Genomic DNA, 20,472 nt, shown 5'->3' with positions numbered 1-20,472 from the left:
TTTTCCTTTGGAGTTTAAAGATTGTTTTTTCCACATTACACAATTCCATTAAACTCTGCCTGCTTCCAAATTCAAAACGAGTGTACCCCAACCCATAATCCATTTCCTCTACGTTACCCCCTTCCTCCTGCAGGTAGCAATTATTACTGAAGTCCATCATACATTTCCATCTTTGCTTTTCAGCTTAATTAAAGACAACTGCACTGCACCCCATATTTCCAGAAGTGTAAGTATTTCATTTTCCTTCCTATAGATGTGAACAGTTTTGTTTCACTGGTCCCAGAGTAAGGAACAGAAAAGCTCCTTTTTCACTGTCACAAAGAATGCGGAGAGAATTAAACCTTTGCCTGTCCTCATTATTCCTTTGGGGTGGATTTCCAGAAGGGTAACTTCTGGTTTGGGTGTGAATATTCTAAGCCTGACCACACGAGAGCCAACCTGCTGTGCTGGGATTGGGCGTTCAGGAGCATCCGGGCCTCGGTCCCAGACGTCGGAGCCGACGCTCTCACATGAGCAGGAAGTTTTCATGGCGTGTCCCACTTCTGGGACATTTCTTTCTTCAGCGAATTTCATCAAGTTAAAAGGTAATAAAATTTTATATGAAATTTCAAATCATTCAAATCAATATTCTAACGCAGAAGCTTTAAAAACCCTTCCAATTTCCGCACTATCCTTTGGCATTTCCAAAGCAACACAGATGTTTTATTTCTGATTTTCTTGTTCTTTCCAGCCTCCAAGCACTGTGCGCTTACGGGAAAGAGGTCATAATGCTCCAGCAGCTTCTCTCCCTCGTTAGGAGCCCACCCAGACCTGGCCTGTAGCGCTCTTGTTTTCATAACCCTCCCAGCACCAGGGAGCTGTCTCACGCCAGCAACCTCGAGACCGTAAATGAAAAGTGGCTAATACAGCCACAGAAACTCAAAACTGGAGGCTGCACTGGGTGAGCAGCTACAAAGATAATGTGATGATGTAATAGTTAATGGTAGGCAGCGCGGTGTGGGCGGCCATACCACAGTTCAGGCAGTGACGAATGAAACAACTTAAGTATCTAGTCGGCCGCAGGAGCCACTCCAGACACCGAGCTCACAGCAGGATCAGACAGGCTCCCGCCAGCCCTAGCAAGGCAGGTGCTCCGGCAGAGGACACGGATAAACGTCTTACTCAAAATGTGCTTGACTGTCAGCCCTGACCCCCAGGCACTCGGGGACCAGGGGAAACCAGCCCGGGCGCAGAGGACCGGCCAGGGCGACGAGGGGAATCATGCTGATGACTCTGAGAAAATGTGCAAGAAAAAACGGAAGTAGCAACAGTTAACATGGCCTATGACAGGGCCCAGGACCTCCCCTCTTCAAATGGGCGTCACCTCCACACCCCACCAAAGCCCCCCATCCCTCCACCACAGTCCATGGGGCCCTGCTGTCCTTTGCTCTCTGGCAGCCTCAGTCCCACACCTAGATTCTAGGGCCTGTTTTGGTTTGATTTGTCTGTTCCTCACTTTGCTTCTTTAGCGTCCACGAGGGGTGAAGCACCCATACTGGTCCTCCTCCTTCTGCCTGTCCCACTGAGCAAGAAACCTCAGTTCCATCCAGTGGTTGCAATGGCAGAAGTTCACCGTCTTTTGGGGACCATTTGCCTCCCGCCCAGGGTGGCCGAGGCCCCTTCACCGCCCCCACAGGGTCTCTGGGTCTCCGGCGTGGGCCTGGGGTGTGCTCTGCAGCACCCTGACGACGCGGATGATAGCGCTTCTCCTGGCCTGCCGGCATGTGTGTCTTCTTGGAAAGGAGCCTTCGAGCGGTCCCTGCCAGGTTTCCACTGGGCCATGTTGTTGAGCCATTGGCAGAGCCTGGGTACCACCCCTGACTGTGACCTTCCCAGTGGCAGATTTCCCAGTTTAAACTGGAGGGCAGGTTTGGAAAAGGCGAAGCTGTCATTTCAAAACCACGACACTCACTCCCTCTGTCACATGCGCACAAACTATTAGCGCTTGATCCCCAGAAAAAAGAATGCGCAGAAAATGACCCCTGCAGAGCGGTATGGCCAGCGGTCGTGGGATGGCCCCGTGTCACCCGAGCAGCTGGAGAGAGTGACCAGCGCAAGAGATTTTCTCTCTGCCAACTTCTCTTGCCCAAAAGGGAGCATCACGTTCAATGAAAGGCCACAAGGGCTTTGAGACCTGAGGAGCATGTGACACCAATCAAAGCACTGGCACTCCTGTGAGGTGAAGGTCTGAGGCCTCCCTGCATGCCCCCTCTTGCAGGCTGGTGCTCTGGAGCCAGAGAGGAACCAACCTTACAGCTGCATCTTTCCTGCCTTGGAGGACACTTGCAAAGGTTTGGAGAATAATAAAATGCTTTCTGTTGTGAACGCTTGTGTTATGTGTCTCCTAGGGATTTCCCAAAACAAGACGAAGACCACTGAGAAGAACACCGCTTTCGAAATGCAGCCAAGGCTTCTCGGCAAGTCTTTGTTTACGAAATTCGCAATTTCAGGCCCCCACAGTGAGTGCCACATATTGACAACCGGAAGAGTTACCGAAAATCTATACACCTGGAGCACTTCCCCTTGCCAGGGTTCCGCGCAGTTTTAAAAACATTTTTTTGCCGATATCCCCCCGAGGGAAAGTAATAAACAGCCTCGTCGCCCAGGCTTCTATTTCTGCCACGCTAATCTTGGCATTCGGAATCGTCACGGTCATTCTTTTACATACGGGAGATGCCCCGCAACCTTTGGGGGCCTTTCAGGATGGCGCCCTCCGAGCTCAGGGGTACCAGCTGCACGTCCGCGCTCCGGCACACAGTGAGTTTCACATGCGTGTGAAATACGTCTCCTCTCTACAGTAACCCGAGCGTCTATTTAACAGAAGAGCCTCAGCCTCGCAGCAGCCGCAGTGAAGGAGAGCAGAGAAGCAGGAGGCGCCAGCACAGAGGCCAAGCGCTCAGAGCTCGGCTCTGCTTTCCTCCAAGCCCGTGTGACAGGGCTGACGGGGCCTCCTGGCCCCAAGGATTCATCCCCGTCACGTGCTCCCATCCCCTGCCACCTGCTGCCCCGGACAAGCCAGACCCGAAATGCCAGGCTCGGGCACCGGGAGGCAAGAGTCACAGGGGGCGACCATGGGCGGGGTGAGGTTTCTCATCTCAGGCCCGCCTCTCTGCGGGCGTCTCCACGGAGCCCAGCACACTCAGCCCCAGCGCACGACGGGCTCTGCCCGTCCGGACCGGCGACGGCCCAGTGGCCGTCAGGTGATCTGCCTGCTCTCCTGGACGAGCACAACACGCCCGCCAAGATGATGGCGACTGTTCCCCAAATTCCATCCCCGCTGATCTCAGCAGGGTGGGGCATGACGCGGGGAAATGGACTCAGGCTTGGGGGGCTATTACGACGATGGCCCCTCGTTTATCAGACCAGCTCCCAAAACAGATGGACTCAGAGTCTGAGGCGGACTCAGAACAGACGCCTGGTGGGCAGCTCCAAGGTCACAGCGACACAGCCAAGGTCACAGCGGTCAGGAGGGCGGCCACGGCAGGTCGCACACACCGCCCGTACGCGTCAGCCTTGTGACAGGACAGCCTCGTGCCCTACACAGCGCCAGTGCTCCGGGCAGGACCGGCAGGCGTGCCTGTGCGCTCTCGGAGCCCAGACCTCTCGCGGAGAAAGAGCCCAAGGTCCCGTTACTACTGCACGCTCGGACGGGAGCCTCGTCTTGCCTCGAGTTACTGCTACAAGGATCCACTCAGGAGGACATTCTGGTTCCTCGGAAGGCCCGTCTACGTCAGAGGAAGTACTTCAGCTTGGCACAACTGGGATCCCCTCTTTGGCCTGCACTCAGAATGAAGCATTAGTGATAAGCCCTCTGTGCTGACGCGCATTGCCCACTGCCACAGAGCTGCCCGCGGCACAGGGAGGCGTCAGATCTTCCATGGCCCACAGACGCTCACGGAGACACCAGTAACTCCTGCCCCCACAGGCTGAGCGGACAGGGTTGGCGGCGCTGACAGTCCGGCAGGACCAGCATCTGCAGGGGAGCGGGTCCAGGCCCAATGCGGCACCGGGTGCCCGGACAGCGGGTCAGCCGGGCCTCATGCTCCCAGCAGGGGAGTGAGGGCTGTGGGGAGTCCCCTGGTCACTTCCATGTCTCTTCCTTTGTGTCTTGTGTCTCACAGTGGACCGCTCTCCACTGGCCGCCTGTGGTTGTGCGGAGCTCTGGCTAAGCCACGCGGGCGCCCTTAAGCCAGGGGTGCCCCGGCTAGGATGGCCACCTCTGCAGGCAGTGAGACCCGCTCAGCCCAAGGCCTCGAGGGCAGCAGCTTCCGCAGTTCCATCTTGCCCATCGCTTCCATCCACGTGCTCCTGCCCTCCTGCGTGCCTGTGCTGCAACAAGGATGTCAGAGCGCGTTTGGGGAGGAGGGGGAGCAGGTGCACACAGGACTCAGGTCTCAGAATCCCAGCCCAGCCCGCATTCCACTGACAGGCAGGCAGACAGACAGACACAGAGTGGGGCTGTCTGGCCAGCTCTGTCCCCTGCTCGATGCTGACCACCCCTCCTGAGCCACTCCTGAGCCTCGGGTGTAGTCTTGGGGCCCGTGGGTCCTCGGGCCCTGGGACTCCCTGCTGTGGGGCCACCCCACCTTGGAGGCAGGCACAGAGCCACCTGCCTTACCACCCAACAGCCACACATGCTTTGCCCTCACACCACAGCTTTCAGGGGACCCATGTTCCCCCTCTTTTGCTGCTTCACCCAGCAGAGGCCATTTCCAGAGGCCACAGGCCTTGCTTCTCGTGTGTCCTTCCTGCCCAGCAGTCTCAGGACTCAGCAGGTGGTCCATCAGTCTCCTAAGTAAGCAGGTGCGGCCATTAGACAGGAAGGGGAGTCCTCCCCCAAGGGTGTCCCTCCACGGAGCACCTGGCCTACTCCCACCAGACATCCACAAGACGAGGCAAACAGGCATGAAAACGGCCCCTCTCCTGTCTCTTGCACCAAGCCGGGAGCCCTGGTGAGAGAGAGGGTGGCTAGTGCCCATCTGGACAGCAACAGGGGCCCGCCCCGCTGGGGGGTTGGGGTGTCAGCGCTGCTGGCCGTGCCCAGAGCTGGCCTGGGCTCTGCAGAGACTGAGCTGCTCTTCACGTGCCTTTGCGCAGAGGTCACATCTCCAAGGGGACTTCGGTCCAGCCGCTGCTTTCTCTTGAAAGCCTCCTGCCGTTCCTTGAGGGCGCACAAGGAGCCCTTCCTCCAGGAGTGCAGCCTAATTAGGATGTTTTCAAATGCCAGGGACAAGCCGCATTCTGCTTCCTAACACCTCCCGGACATCTCACGATTGCATTAATTATACGGACTGGGTGGTGGAGTAACAGGTCCATTAATCTGACTCTTCCTGGGAGTGAACCAAGTAATTAGGATTAAGGCCATTGTCGGACGGAGGAGCTCTCCCTGCCCGCATCTCATCTCTGTCTGGGCCCGGCTGGGTCCCCCACGGGTCTGCAGGAGACAAAGAGGAGGGTCCCGGTCAGGGCGGTGCAGCCTCTGAGGCGACAACCCTGTTAACAAGCCCAGGGGTGGGAGGCCTCCGCTGGGAAGGCCATGGCAGCAAACTCCAGGCTGCAACCTCCTGACGGCTGGGAGGCAGCGCCCACACCTCCTGCCAGCTCCGCCCCATGCCAAACGTACCGCCATCACCTCGTGTCACCTGCTTTCCGGGCCAGGAAATGCAACAACTTGAGCGCCAGCCACACCTCCAGCTTTCGCCCAACTTCATACAGCAGCTGTCCCAGCGGGAGGGTGCTCGCGGCCGGCCAGGACCCAGGGTGCTGGCCTCAGCTGATGGACATGCTGGCTCAGAACTGAGGCCTGGGATACTGGGGTCTCCAGCCGCAGGGAACCTTGTTCCGGCTCGGTGTCCACTTCCTCTTCTGCCCAGGCCACCCCTGTGCCCAACGCCAGGGAGCCCGGGGCGGTGAGTGTACCTGAGCTGCCACAGAGGGTTCTCGGGCTGCGCTGGCCCGGAGTCCGCAGCGCACGCCGCCTGTCCTGGAGACGGGGTCCTCTGTGCGGGGCATGGGGCGCTCCCCACGCGGGCCCAGCCCCTCCGCACCCGCTGTCCCTCCCCGCATCTGGCTGACCGCTCTGGAAAGGGGCCTCAGGTCTCCGCCAGGACCCGACAGGTGGGAAAGGCGGGGCTGGGGCGCCACCTGGTGGCCGCTCCCGCCCTGCGCCCGCCTGGGTCCCGCACTTGGGTGCCCACAGAGCTGGGGGCTCTGAGAGCGCGTCCCCTCCCCCGGAGAAGTCAGTAACGGCCGGACTCTCCTCAGGATGGTCTTGGGGCCTGATCTCTGGGACTGGCTCAGGTGCCCCAAGCCCCTCTTGGTGGCTGCAACACGACCCGCCGCTCGTTGAAATGGAAAGCATTTCCCTCCCACCCAGCACCAGCCTCCGCCTGGCCCCTGCCCTGAGCGGGCCGAGTGGACGACCTGTCCCGGAGTGGGGGCAGGATGACCGGCCAGCTCCCTCCCCCGCGTGTCTGGCATCGCTCGGGCTGTGTCCGCAGGTGCTCCCGGCCGGGGCCCCTCCACGAACCTGGTGAGCAGAAAGCACATCTGGACCTGACGTGAGCTCTGGGTGCAGGGCCTCAAAGGGGGCCCCTCTGGCCCCAGGCGGCCTGAGAACTGTGGGGAACATGGCTCCATGGAAGTTCCCCGCAGATGCGTCAGGGCACCGCCAGGAACGTCTGCTGTGGGGACACGGCCGCGCCACTGGGGACCACGGGGCAGGGAGGAGCAGGACCTTCCTGCGCCCTCAGGGTGCTCAGAGCACCCAGGCATCCACCTCAGGGGTCCTCCCTGCGTCAGCCCCTCAGCCGGGACCACCGTCTACTGCACTGGAGCCGCCCCCTGGGAGTGTGGGGGCCAAAAGCCAAGTTTGGGCTTGGCGGAAGTGAGAGAAGGCCGAGAGCTAAGGGGACGAGCGTGTGGGCCCGCATCCAGCTAGGGGCACCCACCAGGCGGGGGCAAAAGATCTGGGCCCCAGTGCCTGGACAGACTGGGAAAGCCTCTGCTGCGCCCGAAAGGAATGAGTTTCCGAAAGGAGCCATTTGCTCCAGCGAGACAAAGCACCTGAAGGCCACAGAAGTAGCCGTTTGAGTGAGAAATGAAAGATCATTATTAACTCAACGGGGCCACCCGCAGGGGCCGGTCGGGGAAGGAACGGCAGTGGGGGGGGGGCCCTCTCAGCACGCGCGGCGTGGAGGCAGGAAGGAGGCAGCCGGACAGGCGGCCTAGACGCTGCCCTGCGCTGGAGTCGTGTGTTTTGGGGTGAGAGCGAGGAGACGGCACAGGCGAGGACGGAAAAGAGCGGCTGGGAGGGACCAGGAGCCCCGAGCTCTGCCCCCAGCGCTGACCGGCTCCAGCCCCGTGACACGGGGCCTGTGACCGACGGGAGGCTGCTGGCGGGCGGACAGAGCTCGCCGAGCTGACAGGTGCCTTATTTCAAAGAGTCCGTTTGGGACACGTGAGAAATGAAGCATGCGGAACATGAAGGGCCGTGAAGACGTTAAGGTCAAGGGAAATGGCAAACCTGAGCAAGGCAAGGAGGCGGCGGAGTGGGCAGGAGAGGACGCCAGGGCAGGCTGCGCTCAGCCCCTCGGGGCAGGTGTGGAGACCAGGGACTCTTCTGAGCCTTGAGGACCAGCCCTGCACAGCCAGCGCCAGTGGGGTTCCAACGTGGGGACCAGGGTGGTGCGATGTCCCTTCCTACCCAGGAGCAGCTGGACCGGGTCCTGGACCGGCTCCTCGCATTTCTGCCCTCAAACGTGGCCTGGGAACATTCTGTCCCTCCAAAGGAAGTAAGGAGCCCTCGAGTTACGCATTTTGGAGGTGGAGGAGCTACAGCCGTCCAGACACCCAGGACACTCAGCAGCCATGGACCTCCTGGGATTTTGTTTGCTTCTCTCTTGTTTTTACATGGAAAAATGTCACCATTTTAATAAGGGAGATGCAGGTCAAGACCAAGGCAAGATCCCATCGTACACCAGTGAGAGCAGCACATATTAAAGAGACCCCCGAGGTGCTGAAGAGGAAGCAGGGGAAGAGTGAATTAAAGACTCGGTGTGAGGCCTGAAACCAGGAAACACACAGAAGGAAAGAGCCAAACACTCCGTGACTTTGGCTCCAGCCGTGTCTTTGGGGATTTCATTCCAACAGCAGGGGATACAAAAGCAAGAATCAATAAGAGGACGACAGCAAACCAAAAGGCTTCTGCACAGCAGAAGAAACCATCTCTGAAGCAAGAAGACGCCCGCTGAGCGGGAGAACGTGGTCTCCACATCACGCACCCAACAAGGGGCTGATGCCCAAGATCTACAAAGAGCTCACACCACTCAACAAGAAACGGAAGAACCCAATCAAAAAGGGGGCAGAAGAGCTAACGAGACACTTCTCCAAAGACACGCAGATGGCATGAGGCTCATGAAGAAATGCTCATCGTCACTTGTCATCGGGGAAATGCAAACCACAGCCCCAGAGACACTGCGTCTGCGCACATGGTCCCTGGAGTCCCTTTAGTGCTGAAAATAGAATGCACTTTTGTTCTCACTTACAGGAAAATTTAGTGGCTGAAGTTATGGCAACGCTGTGTGTGTGAGAGTGTGAGAGTGTGTGTGTGTGTGTGTGTGTGTGTACGTGTGTAATTGAGCATTTTCGTTAACTCAGAAGATTTAAGTATATTAACTCTTTAAACCATTAAATCACATCTAGTGCCCTGAAGCGGCGATTTACTAAATGGCATTCTAAGTACCGCAGAAAATTTCATGGAGCCTCAGAAAAATGACCGACGGCTCTGGACTGGAAACTGTCCTTAAGTCGTGTGGTATCGGCCCATATGGATGCCAAGATGGCAGCCGTCGGCGAGTGTCCCGCACAGCAGGAGCGCAGCCTGTTCTGATGGGGTCAGCTGAATGGTCCCCACCAAGCACACGTTTCTGACACGGGAAGTGACTGTCAGAGGAGACGGCTGTGAGAGCATGATTTGATGTTTTCCAGATCCACCTGCCATCAAAGACACAGAATTTCTCCACATGAACTACTCAAATAAAGGCCTATCTAATCTGATAAAATCTAATACATTGTTCAGCCCCAAATGATGCTTCATCCTTGAGTCGTGTCCTCTGTCTCCGCCCCAGGACCCATCCTGTCTCATGCCCTGAGACATCGTCCATCCTCTCGATACGCCAGAGATACTTCCTGCTGAACGAGCTGTGGCCCCTGCCTGCGGGTGCGAGGAGTGAGGCTCCGTCTCAGCCAGAGAGCGAGACACGGGCTCCAGGCTGGGGCAAGCTGCACCCGGTAGCCCTTTCTTGTCTCCACGTAGCTACCGAACGCCTGACACCAAAAGTCTGAGCAGACCAGGCCCAGCATGAGGAGGAGAGTAGCTCGCAGGTCCAGTGTGTGACGAGACCCAGGTCAGCCCCAGGGCGCTGACCTCCTTGGAATCCCACAACCTTCTGGAGACGAGCGGAAGCAAGGGCCGAGGACCAGAAGGCAGCGTATCTACCCCAGTGGCCCAGAGCTGAACGTGACCATGATGTGTCCAAGCCAATGTGAGGAGGCTTCGTCTAGGGAGCCTGGGGCAGGATGTGGTTCTCCACAGGGCCAGCCGCGGGGAGCCACTTCTCTCTCTGCCCTCACTGTCCAGCCGGCCCTGGAGCTCAGCTCAGGCTGCTGCTGTTACCTGTCTGCAAATACGAGCCTCAGAGAGAGAGTGCTAGAGAGGCCGCTTTTCTCTTTGTGCTCTCTGGGGTCTGGGAGAGCTGAGCCTTGGCTCCCTCGCAGGGCAAGTGCGAAGGGCCACGAGAGCTGAGGGGGGCTCCTCGCCGCTGTCGCTCCACTCCCCAGCATCCCGCTCGGTGGCTGGAGACCAAGTGAACATCCCTTTCCCTGGAAGAGATGACACGGGCCCCAGCGAGGTGGCCTCGTTATGGGTCATCGCAACTAACGGGGACCCCGGGGCTGTCTCTACGTCACTGTGCTGCTCCCCATCCAGCCCTAACTCCTTAAACTAAACTCCGACCCTGGACTAGCAGAAAGTCAGTAGGCGTCTTTAGCTTCATCAGTTCATACCCAGCCCCCTTGGCTCACAGGCCAAGAAAACACATTCTTTTGTGGGACAAGCCCCCTTGGCCCTCAAAATCTCTCTTCTCCGGCAGTAGCTGTGTTACTTTGTAATCCCATAGCGGCCCTCGTGTTGAAGATCCTAAAGGATAATGGGACTTTAATACTGAGATGCACTCCTTGGTGGCATTTATCCTTATTAGACTAAACAAGTATCTGCTGTCATCTGAGCACAAAAAAATGCAAATTAACGTTAAGGACTATATTTTGTTATGTTACCAAATGCCAAGTGTAGGAAAATAAATGGGGAACAGGAAAAGACTAACACACACAAAGGTAAAATGAGGATGGGCACTGCAGCATCATGATAGATAATAGAACTCGGGCATATTTTTTCCACAGTCAGGTTTCCACACAGACCTGAACTGTGTCCGGCACAGACTAGTCAAAACATTTTTCAGCCAACTGTCCACGGGGAGTGCCTAGGTAGAAATCTGTGTCTCCAGAATGACTCGTGTTTATAAGGGGCATTCATCGGGGCTTTTTGAGAAAAGCACAAACAATAAAATGTATATATATATATATATAAGATACATACACGCAGAGAAATTTAGGAAATTCACTCGTGTGATTGTGGATATTGACAAATACAAAATCCGTAGGGTGAGCTGGCAAGATGGACACCAGGAATGACCTGATACTGCAGCTCAAGTCCAACAGCCGTGTGAGGGAAGCCCTCTCTCCCTCTGGGGAGGTCAGTCGTCCCGCCTACTAAGGCCTTCAGCTGACTGCATGAGCCCCACCCACAGGATGGAAAACCATCTGTATTCGAAGTCTACTGCTTTCAATGTTAATGTCGTCCAATGGAATTGACTCAAGAACCCAGAAATAAACCCACACGCATGGACAGTGAGTCAGTGACGATAGAACCACGAGAACCCTGGAGCAAGGCGAGTCTCTTCAGTCCGTGGTGCTGGGCAAATTGGACAGTTTCATGCAGAAAAAAAAAAATGAAACTGAACCACTGTCTCTCAGACACAAAAATGAACTTCAAATTGGATGAAAGACTCAGATGTGCGACCTGAAACCACACAATGCACAGAAGACAACACAGGCAGGACTCTCCACGGCTTTGGCTTCAGGAGTGTCCTTGGGGATCTGATTGCAGGAGCAAGGGAAACAAAGGTAAAAACAAACAAGCGGGACTATATCCAATTAAAAGCCTCCCGAATAGCCAAAGAACCTATTATTAAAATGAAATAAGATAAAATATTTGCACATCACATATTCAACAAGAGCTAATATTCAAGATTTATAAAGAACTCATACAGAATGAAACTAACCCAATCCAAAAATGGACAGAAGAGCTAGGTAGACACTTCTCCGAAGAAGGCTCCCACAAGGCAAACAGGCACAAGACAAACTGCTCATCATCGCTTATCAGCAGGGAGATGCAAATCAAAACCTTAAGGAGACACCACCTCACCCCTGTGAGAACAGCCTATCTCAAAAAAGACCAGAAACAACAAGTGTTGGCGAGGATGCAGAGAAAAGGGAACCTCATCCACTGCCGGTGAGAATGCAGACGGGTCCGGGCCCTCCGGAAAACAGTATGGAGGTTTCTGAAAATAGTACAAATACATCTACCACATGATCTGGTAACTCCACTCCAGGAGTTACCCAAAGGATGCGAAAACAGTAAAGCAAAGGGGCACGGCCCTGTGCTCACAGCAGTGAGTGGAGGAGACAGCCCGAGGGCCCAGGACAGGAGTGGACCAGGAAGGTGTGGTCTGCACACGCGGCGGAATACTACTCAGCTATAAAAAAAGAAATACTGCCATTTGTAACAGCGTGGGTGCTCTGTGAAGGCAGTCAGAGGAGAGAGACAAATAGCAGATGGTGTCCCTTATATCTGGAAAACAGAGAAACAAATCAAAGGAACTTACAAAACTAAACCCAAATAAACCCTAGAAACTGACTGCAGAACTGAAGTCCCGGAGGGGCAAGAGGAACGTGGAGGCAGAGTGCAAAGGGACCCCCGCGGCCTGTGGTGAGGGTGTGGTGAGGTGACAGTGGTCTGAAGGGTCGTGATCCTGTACTTCTTAATCATGCACAGTGATGGCAATCACTGTCACCTCAATAAAAAAAATAATACCAAAACGATGGTCATGCCATCTAAAACGCCTGGGCACAAGCCTAGTCCAGTTGGCACAGAATTAACCGTGACTGAGGACAGGTTACAAATGGCAAACAACAAACAATATTTCCTTCACAAAGTGAAGACTTAGGCGTGTGTTTGAGGTAATCCAAATTAGTCTAGAATGTTTTTAATTTGAATGGAAAGAGAAAACATATCAAGTAGAATAGTCTTGTAAATAGCGCCAAAATCATGTAAAACCAAAGAGACTCCAGGAAAAGAGACACGCAGTCGGGATCAGTTGGCCCGAGTCACAGGGTTAACTCCACTTCCCGCTGGTGTAAATATTCCCCAACCGCCATGTCCTCCCCAGCCCCCAGCACCAGCATTCCCACATCGTGTCCTGGTCACAGAGCACAAAACTGGAAGTTTTCCTGCACAAAACATGAATCTCAAACATCAGCAGAACATCATCTTTCCTGTGATGTGTTATAGTCAAAGAAAAACAAACTTTCTGTCCTCTGTGGGATTTCCTGCCCGAAAATCACTGAAAGACTATTAGACAGCTTGTCATAAAACTCTCTCCCTCAGCTGCAGATTATCCTAAAACTACCTAGTGATCCCACACAAGGCCCGATGCTAGTGTAGAAACTCACATCCTTTGCAAAAAAAGAAATCTCAGTAAGGCCAGAGAAATGAGCAGCCTTGCTTCATCACTGTCCTTTTCTGCCAGATGAGGCCATCTCAGACCCAGGGTCTAGCTGTAAGCCCAGTTGTCGAAGAGCTGCCCACACCCCAGACTCGGCCGCTGCACCCCCACACAGAAGCCCTGTTCTCTCCGAGCCCCTCGGCCCAGGCTTCAGCCGAAGCCCCTTCACCCTCCTCTTGTTGGACACTGGCACCCAGGCTGCCCTTGGGGAAGTCCCTGCCTGGGTCACCAGGCAACTGTCAACATTTATATAATTTTAGCATCCTGTCTGCTATATCCAGGGACTGAATAAAGTGCTTGAAATATTCTGACATGTGGGTAGAAGGCGCAAAGCAGGGTTTTGTGGCTGGTGTTTGTTTTCTGGTGAGGGATGGGACACCGGGCAGCATCTGCCGAGCGCCTCTCCGTGGCAGAGCCGCGGCCTGGGCCTGGCCCGCATGTGAAGCCAGTGCAGTCCTGGTGCGGCGCCGGGTCTGTAAGTGCTCGATGGATGCTGACCGACCGGATGGAGGTGTGACCCCCACTTAATAGTCCTCAACATGGCTTCGGAGACAGAGGCTGATGTTCCTCCCTGACCAGCAGCTGAATCGTAGGGAGAGGAGACGAGTGAGGCCAGGCTCATGCCAGTTTATCCAGCCTCGGCCTCGGGACTGAGCTACTTGGCTCCCAAGCTGCCTGCTTTTGCTCTTCCACGTTCCTCACAACCTTCACAGAGGTCACCCAGGTGCACTCCACACCCCCAGATGCAGGCGTCTCCACAGGGGCTGGGGCCCAGAGCCCCAAATCTCCCCTAGCGGGACTTGGCACCCACAGCTGACCCGATGGCTCGTGTGTGTGGTCTGCGGAAAGCGTGGCCGAGCTGAGCTGAAATGACACGAAACCTTCTAATGCAGGCAGGCCTCTGCACGGTGTCGCCAAGGCAGGCGCTGGGTTATGTGAGAATTCAGAGCTGTGACAGGAAACAGGTCGGCTTCGCTCTCCTTTGTGGGAGCTGAGGGTGGCAGAGTTCCCTGGCCTGATGGCCGCAGGAAGCAGACACAGCTTAGAAGACAGGCCACAGTAAAAGTACTTGGGGGTCCCGGGCCAGGAACCAAGCAGGCCACAAAGTCACCCCCAAATCCCGCCATCGCCTGTGGATGCCCCACCCTGGACGCACCGTCCCCGGCAGCCTGCGGGGTTCTGATTAGCCAAACCCCGGCTTCACTTGCTCAAGGCTTGCATGAGAGTCAGGCTACGTGAGAGAGATAGCCGGAGACGGGAACTCAGAGGGCCAGAGGCGCGTCCTAGAATTTAAGCTATCCATATATTGTCACCTTATCCAACTACTACATGTCATTGTTTTAAATTCAATAAATCAAATTTAAATGTAACGTGTCTTTCTTCTCCTAAGCAATTGTAAATATGAGATCACGCATTTGGTGAGCTCCCTGTGTACGCATGTGTCTCCACACCTCATCCGACGGGTAATGAAATAGACACAACACCACAGAGACCAAAAGGGAGGCACATCACTCAAAAAAAGCCTCCCACGTGGCAGAAGCACGTCGCTGCTGAACTCTGAAACGCTGCAACACAGAACTCAAAACCCCCCAATAATCCAAGCATTTGAATCATTCTGCCTCGGATGTTTGAGCTCTGTGTGTTTCTCTTTCGTGTGGAGTTCAAAGCGTTCAACCTGAGTTTCAAGTCTCTGTTTTCGGTTGGCTTCTGGGGCAGAAGCTGAGTGAAGGGTTCCATTTAAGACATTCTCTTCAAGGTGGGGCAGGAGAAACACATTCTCAGGAGCTGGGCAGTGAGGAGACAAGATGGCAGCAGGAGTGGCCAGCTCTGACTGGCCGCAGGGTCGGGAGGACCTGGAGGCAGGGGACGCCTTGGGCTGCAGGAGGGGGAGCAAGCCCCCTAGCACAGGCGCCAGGGCCACTCACATGGACCACTCGGAGAAGCAGAGGCGCATCTGCGCAGCCACTTCCTAGAGCTTCCAAAATGCCACCGCGATTTTGCTACTTTAAACTCTCCATCACGTCTATTTATGAGCAAACCCACACGCGATGCTGCTGCAAAGCTTCCTGCCGCAGCCCGACTGTTCGAGATGGAGACAGACTCGCTGCTATGCCATCTTGACCACTAGCCAAGGAGACAGCTGCCGTGCTTAAAAAATAAGCTCCTGGTAATAGCTGATACCAAATAGTGTGTTTTAACACAGAATGCATATCAGAGTAGAATGCAAAGTGTGCCGGCATTTATAGAACGAACCAAGGGAAACAGTGTTTGCGTCGTGACTGCGCGTTAAGCATCTGCAGCTCAGTGTGTTCTTACCCCCCGTCCCCACTAGGGACCGCTGTAAAGGGTGTGCCAGCTTGGCGCCCAGGTCCCGGCTCAGCAAGTGACAGATACGCCACCTCTCACCCACCCTGCCCCAAATCCCTTGAGTCCAATCATATCCCCATTTAGTGACAAACCCCACTGAGAACACAAAACCAGAATTCAAACCCAGGAGTGTCTAAAGCAAAGGTCACCTTCAAAATCATAACACTACGCTCACCCGCCACAGCCACATGGACATAGGAAGCGTCCTGCACAGTGAACGCTGGATGGGCGGATCTTATTTTATTTAGTAACCTGCATAGCTTTGTTGAAGGTCATAATCTGGGACCTAGAGTGGGTTCAAACCCAGGTCCCTCCACTTATTATAAACAAGCCAGGGGGTACTTAACTCCAGTAGGCTTCAGTTCCTCCTCTGCAAAATGTAGCCAGCAGACACCCTCGCAGGGCTGTGAGCATCTGATTATAAAAAAGGCTTAGAATAGTGCTTGGCATGCAGAGCGTGTGACCTGTCCATCATAACGACGGCCTATTTTACACTTTGGCTCGAGTTTCGCAGCTATAATTTGGTATCTTCTCAACATGGCCATTTCTACCATCTGGGCAAACAGAACAGGCTCCTTTCTGTTCATCTGTGACTGCACGCCCCAGCACGTGGTGAAGGCTGCACGCTCCCCCAGGGCCCATGCCCGCGACATCAGTCTGAGCACGGCGAGCTGAAGCCACTCTGTAAGTTTGTTTTCAGTGGTGTCTTTTTTTAAAGATTTTCTTTACTTATGCACACAAGAGCTGGGGTGTAGGCCGAGGTATGGTGGGTGAGAGGACTCGCCAGAGACAGAGTGGGGAGCAGAACGGGCAGATCTACTGAAACACACTGCTGAGGGGAGCAGCGGGGAGGCGGGAGAGGTCTGCTGCGCCCTGCGGGCAGCATCCTGGCCGGGGATCGCACTCAGGCCGCAGTGGCTGCCGAGAGCTCGATAGCACTGAAAGTTAAGCCCTGTGCCACCAGGGAGGCCCCTTCGATGGTGTCTTCCTTAAGGAAAAGGGAGATGGTGATTTCCTTCCAGCCCCAGAGCGGCCGGGACGATGGGCTGCAGTCGCCGGGGCTCATGGCAGTCTTCACACCAGCCCGGCAGACCCACTCGAATGCGCCTTCTCTTCGCCTCGAGGAAGGAGCAGGCGCCGTATGTGGGGGGGAGGGACTCAGAGGACGCGGCAGGAAACCGCCCCAGGAAGCAGCTTTCTCCTCTGACAGCCAGAGCGCAAGAGCATTTCCAGTCCCACTTGACATCTAACACAATCCTTTTTGAACAAAGGGGGGAAATTGTGTTCTTCCCCCTCATTCTCTTGAGTGCCCATTAAATTAACAGCAAAGTAATGATGAATATGGAAATTAATCAAAAGGAAAACCATAGTTTTCACACACATATTTCTAAGTGAATTAATGATTTTCCTTTATTACAGTAAATGTGTCACGACAGTAAAATGTGAGGAATAATTAAAAATGTAAGATTAAACGCTGCTGAAACTCTGCCCAGCCTTATTAATGCAACACTGAGCTTAAGCAGAAACCTGGGCTAGAAATAGAAATTATAAGAAAGTGTAACAGCCAGAAATTTTCAAATAAGGTCTGCAAAAAATGAGCTAAATGATAATAGCCTTAGAAGAGAAGTCACAGGAAGAGACACAGCAATTCCATTTTAAACATGGCCCGGGCAGGAAACAGGACACCTCAAGAATCAAGAATCAAGGGGACTGAGAAACGTCATCCAGGTGGTAAGTCCGGGCGGCGCCAGGGACCCTGGGGGTGGGGGGTGGGGACACGCGGCCCGCCAGCCCGGCCCTGCAGGGCAGAGGACGCCCTCAGAGAGCCCAGCCCCGCGTGGCGCCAGGCCCGCCCCCCTCGGTCGGAGGCTCATCCCCAGCACCGCAGACCCCAATGGCAGGACAGAGGAGCCCTTCGGGGAGCTGCGGCCCTGGGGCTCCCGCGGGAAGCAGGTGCTCAAGCCCAGTTTTAAAAATGTCTGTTCAGCCGGTGTGAGAGAGGAGGAGGGGGGGGATGTAAAACACACGTGCCGCCCCGGAGGGGCTCACACTCGGCCCGGGCAGGAGGGAGGCGCACATCTCCCCGGGGGGCGGAAGATGCTCTGCATCAGGTCACTCGGCAGAGTCCAGGCCTCCCGGGCCAGCTGCGTGGAGACGGGACAAGGAAGGGCTGCAGGCCCTGGGGTCGGGGGGTGGACACGGCCGGGGCCAGCTCTCAACCCTGCAACTGGGAGCAACTGGAGCAGGAAAGGCGGGGGGAGAGGCGTGAGGATCAGCAGGCGGCGATCTAGCGGGAGACCAGAACCGCCTCGAAGGGTCACTGCCACCTTCTCCCTCCTGCTCGGAGAGTCAGGGAACAGCGCGGAGCGGGACCTGCGAGAGGCCGGACTCGGGGCGCAGTGACCTGATGCTTGGAGGAGTATGTTGGCGGAAAATGATTTGTAAAGACATTCGAGATCTGCTTTGCCTTCAATAGACTATTAATAATGCAATGTTTCTCCATGCTTGATTTCACTGATTTTTTTTTTTTTTGACTAAAGTTCCAGAAAACACGAAAGGCAGTTATGGGTAATTATGATTCTTCAGTCGCTTGTCTCCATACACAAATGACAGTTCTTTCAAGCATCTATAAACAGTCCCGTTTCAAGCACAAATGGGTTTGACTGCAATGTATTTAATCTGCTGAAATTTTACAGTATTTCCCAAGAAAGTAACAGTTTGAGCATCTCACCAGGTGGCTTTTTTCCCCACTGCACCTTATACAATGGAGTCGCTCCAAGCCTCCTCCTGCGGGTAAACCTCTGGGCGCTGGGGCTGACACGCCGCGCCTCGGTCAGAGCGCGTGCAAGGACCGTCGGGGAGAGAGCCCCGCGCCCTCGGCCCGGCAGAAGCTGCTCCGGCAGCTTGTCCTCCTCAGGAGTGTCCCGGGGACGAGCCAGAGCGGCGGGGAGAGCAGCGCTTCCCGGAGCACGGAGCGTGCCAGACGCGCGGAGACCGGTACACGAAAGCAGGGACAACCTGGGGCTGACTCCTCTGCTGCACGCCGTGTTCTCCACCGCAGGCCCGGGGTCCCTCGGCAAGGGGCGGGGCCGCGTCTCCCCGCCCTCAGCAGAGGCGCCCACTGGCCTTGCGGTGGAGGCAGATGCGGCTGTGCAGGCAGGGCCTGCTGTGCCTGGGGGCCGCGCCCCGGAGGCTGCCAACGCCTCCATGCCCACCCCTCCCCGCCCGCCGCGAGCCCCGAGCAGGGCCGGCCGATGCCCACCCTCACAGAAGGACAGAGCAGCCGAGGCAGCCAGGGCCAGGCTCCTCACCGGACACAGAGCGGAGGGGTCCCCGCTGTGGACACGCGGAAACTGGGGCATCAGCTGTTCCACCCATTTTAATAAGAGCCGCTGGAGTCTGCACTCTGCCGCCGGCCCAGCCCTGGAGAGGTCGGGCGAGGGCGTGGGGCTCCAGTCGGTGAGCGGCTCCACACGCGTCCCGCCCCGCAGGCTCCCTTGCTGGACGTCCCTTTCCTGGACTGTAATGCAGGTACTTGACACGGATGCCACATGACGGAAAATGACAATTTTATAATACGAAACATTCATGAAGGCAAATGAGCAGGTCCTTCCGGTAAACTCAAAGTGGGGGGCAGGGTACCCATTCAGAGACGCGAACCTCGCTGCCGTAGGAGGACACTTTGCCGGCCCCGAGCACACACACGTGGGCAGCCAGAGGCCTGGACCGTGGAGCTGATAATTGACGCTTTTCAGGACCTGTTAGTTTCTGTTGGGTTTTAGATCACAGACTGATGTGTATCTGTCTCCTGAAGGCCAAAGTGAGTCCTCCTGATTTGTGACTCTATGGCCACCAAGTCCTTAGGCCGTCTATGGCCGGTCTGTGGTCATCCATCCCCCTAAAATCAGTCATGACTGCTGGAAAGCAGAGCGTGGTTGATACGGGGAGACACTCGGGCTACTGGAGGTGGGAGAGAAAACGGGCTGAGCCGCCAGCAGCTGCTCCTCAGAGGTGAGGCCAGGACTGCCCCCAATCACCCCGAAGGCTCCATGGGGCTGGGCTCCACAGAGCGGGACCCGTGCGGCAAGGTAGGAGGGCGTCTGGTCTGCCCTGAGCTGAGCATCTGGTCTCGCGGGTGACGACCGCCATGCTGCGAGCAAGGGAGGGAGCACCCTGACCAGGGGCAACCCCCTCTGTGGGGCCAGCAGCGGGGCCAGACATGGCGGCCTCATGTCCAGCCCTGACAGGGACGCACATGGCGCTGAGCACTGGCCTGGCCACAGTCCAGTCTCCGGGCTCTCGGCATTTAGCAGGACAGAAGGCACCAGGCTCCTGTGAGCGGGCAGGTGGGGCGGCCTAGTGACCAACAGGGAGGACAAGAGAGGCCTCCACTTCACGTGGGTGGACGGGCCCTGCCTGCGCTGTGCTCCTCCTTCTCCTACACTTAAAGTGCCTTCAGCACTCCATGCCTCTACCTTCCCATACACTCACATTTTTAATGACAAGAGATTTATTTTTGGCCTTCTAAGGTCCAGAGGCTGTCGGTGCCATCCGGCTCTCCAGGAGATCATGCCCGTTCACCTGACAGGTCTCTGTCGTGTCAGGTCTAGAGGACAACAGACTCGCCGCCGCCCGGCACCTGCTCTGTATCAGTGGCTCCTTGCTGGTAAGCACTGCACCTTCGGGGTGCTGACGGCAGTGGGGCAGCGCGTGGCTGGCGCGTACACACGACTGCTCGGCTATGCAGAGGCGTGTCTCGCCGCTTGCATCAGCATGCGTGGAACAGGAGGGGCTGCTGCTAATTGAAATAACTAAGGAGAAGGACAAATGCCAGATGTTTCACTCAAATGTGGAATGTAAGAAACAAAAGATCAGACAAAACTAAACAAAACCAACCACAGAAATCTGACTCGGGACTGAGGCACCAGAGGGAGGCGGAGCAAAGGGCAGCAGGGGCTCGAGGGGCTGTGGGGGTGACAGGGGCTTGGCCGGAGTCTGTGGTGACACACATCTGAGGAGCATGAACCGACGCTCTCCAAATCATCCAAAGTGATACAAATCAACATACACCAATACAATAAAAAGTTACTGTACCTTCACCTCAATTTCATGTGAACTAAAACCGACCTTGGACAACCGGCTCGCACAGGCACTGAAAATGCAC

General features: G+C 55.8%; 1 protein-coding gene across 1 annotated transcript in view; it reads right to left on the bottom strand.

The window, feature by feature from the left end:
- The window catches only part of CNTN6 (contactin 6), a 302,895-nt gene extending 296,921 nt beyond the window's left edge, over window positions 1–5,974 (bottom strand). Inside the window, exon 1 of the mRNA XM_054694220.1 lies at window positions 5,959–5,974. The gene's annotated coding sequence lies outside the window, so the exon portion shown is untranslated. The remainder of the gene's footprint in view (window positions 1–5,958) is intronic.
- Window positions 5,975–20,472: the final 14,498 nt, after the last annotated feature.

The sequence above is a fragment of the Talpa occidentalis genome, unplaced genomic scaffold (assembly GCF_014898055.3).
Source record: "Talpa occidentalis isolate TD23 unplaced genomic scaffold, MPIMG_talOcc4v2.1 talOcc4.10, whole genome shotgun sequence".
Lineage (NCBI taxonomy): Eukaryota > Metazoa > Chordata > Mammalia > Eulipotyphla > Talpidae > Talpa > Talpa occidentalis.
This window is presented reverse-complemented; position numbering and strand designations above follow the sequence as displayed.